Consider the following 2339-nt stretch of genomic DNA (forward strand, 5'->3'; position numbering starts at 1 on the left):
ATTTTGAAGTGTCAATGAGAGCTTGTAGTGTACAGTGATCAAGCAAATGAAGGTAAATTATGCCTGCTATGACCACCTTTCCAAAGGGTTTTTACTAAGGCATCAGATGTTTACAATTATAAGGTTCAAAAAAAAAAAAAAAAAGATAGCTTAAATAAGCAAAAACGGGGGAACTTTCCAGAACGCTCGGTGAGAGGTGGAGGCGTGGTGGCTCCCGAACTGCGTACAGCTACGTGCTCCGTCCCGCTCCCCCACACTAGCCTTGGTCCGCTCAACTGCTGTAGAAAATGGTGAAAGAAACCACTTACTATGATGTTTTGGGGGTCAAACCCAATGCCACCCAGGAAGAGCTGAAAAAAGCTTATAGGAAACTGGCCTTGAAGTACCACCCTGATAAGAATCCAAATGAAGGCGAGAAGTTCAAACAAATTTCTCAAGCTTATGAAGTGCTTTCTGATGCAAAGAAAAGAGAATTGTATGACAAAGGAGGAGAGCAGGCCATCAAAGAGGGTGGAGCAGGTGGTGGTTTTGGCTCCCCCATGGACATCTTTGATATGTTTTTTGGAGGTGGTGGAAGGATGCAGACAGAAAGGAGAGGAAAAAATGTTGTGCGTCAACTGTCAGTGATGTTAGAAGACTTATATAATTGTGCAACAAGAAAACTAGCTCTGCAAAAGAATGTGATTTGTAATAAATGTGAAGGCCGAGGTGGTAAGGAGCAGTAGAGTGCTGTCCTAATTGCCGAGGTACTGGAATGTAAATATGAATTCATCAGATAGGACCTGGAATGGTTCAGCAAATTCAGTCTGTGCGCATGGAATGCCAGGGCCATGGAGAACGGATCAGCCCTAAAGACAGATGTAAAAGTTGCAATGGAAGGAAGATCGTTTGAGAGAAGAAGATTCTAGAAGTTCACATTGCCAAAGGCATGAAAGATGGCCAGAAGATAACATTCCATGGTGAAGGAGACCAAGAGCCAGGACTGGAGCCAGGAGATATTATCATTGCTTTAGATCAGAAGGACCATGTTGTTTTTACTAGACGAGAAGACCTTTTCATGTGTATGGACATACAGCTGGTTGAGGCATTGTGTGGCTTCCAGAAGCCAATATCTACTCTTGACAACCGAACCATAGTCATCACTTCTCATCCAGGTCAGATTGTCAAGCATGAAGATATCAAGTGTGTGCTAAATGAAGGCATGCCACTTTATCTTAGACCATATGAAAAGGGGCGCCTAATCATCGAATTTAAGGTAAACTTTCCTGAGAATGGCTTTCTCTCTCCTGAAAAACTCTCTTTGCTGGAAAAACTCCTACCTGAGAGGAAGGAAGTAGAAGAGACTGATGAAATGGATCAGGTAGAACTGGTGGACTTTGATCCAAACCAGGAAAGACGGCTTCATTACAATGGAGAAGCATATGAAGATGATGACCATCACCCCAGAGGTGGGGTTCAGTGTCAGACCTCTTAATGGAGGCCACTGAATAATGCTCACTGTTGGCATTTTATATGCTGTAGTGAAGAAGTGAAGGACTGTAATCATAATATGCTCACTACTTGCTATTGTTTTTGTTTTAATGTTCAACTATAGTAGTGTTTTAAAGTTAAATGAAGAATAAAATCAAATATAAAAGCAAAAAAAAAAGCAAAAACACTGATCTAAACTAAAAACATGACTATAATTTCTGCATTACATGTATTGAAATAAAAGTTCACAAACTCACATATGAGAACATATAAGAGATGAGGATATTTGGCTGCCAGTTGGGTTTTATACTATTACATACTTCCCTTCTTGTGTAGAAGTATGAAATAGTCCAGCGGCATCCTTTATATTTATCAGAAGTCTGATTGTTAAAGCAGTAATTCTATTTCTTTGTTCAGTTTTTATAGGCTTATATAATACCTTGATCCTAACATCAGTTCCCTGGTAACAGAATCAGAATTCAGCTTGTCTGGTGCCTGCAAATAAAGGCCTCTTTTATGCTTCTCACATCCTTCTTAGTTGAAAGCCTTTCCCTCGACTGTGGTTAGCAATCTCATTCCCAAGGCAGCCTTTGTGTCCAAGTAGGGGTGGTTTCTGTTACCTCCAAGTGGGCAAAGGGCAATGATTCCCCACTGTGTGTGTTAATGGACTGCAAAGCTTAACAGTCCCAATTGTAGCAACACATTTGTATTTGGTACTTGAAACTTCACATAGTAGCTGTACCACCACTGTCCTTCCCTTTCCCTCTCACCCAGGTGCGTAAGTCTGCGCGCACACACACACACACACACACACACTGAAGTAATATTCTTTTCCAAAGCTGCCATTGGACTGTCTTGCAACTTGACAG

General features: G+C 41.3%; 1 pseudogene; it reads left to right on the plus strand.

Annotated features, from left to right (window-relative positions):
* Nucleotides 1-234: 234 nt before the first annotated feature.
* On the plus strand, nt 235-1557 carry LOC126081438 (dnaJ homolog subfamily A member 1-like; annotated as a pseudogene).
* Nucleotides 1558-2339: the final 782 nt, after the last annotated feature.

Source organism: Elephas maximus, chromosome 8 (genome assembly GCF_024166365.1).
Source record: "Elephas maximus indicus isolate mEleMax1 chromosome 8, mEleMax1 primary haplotype, whole genome shotgun sequence".
Lineage (NCBI taxonomy): Eukaryota > Metazoa > Chordata > Mammalia > Proboscidea > Elephantidae > Elephas > Elephas maximus.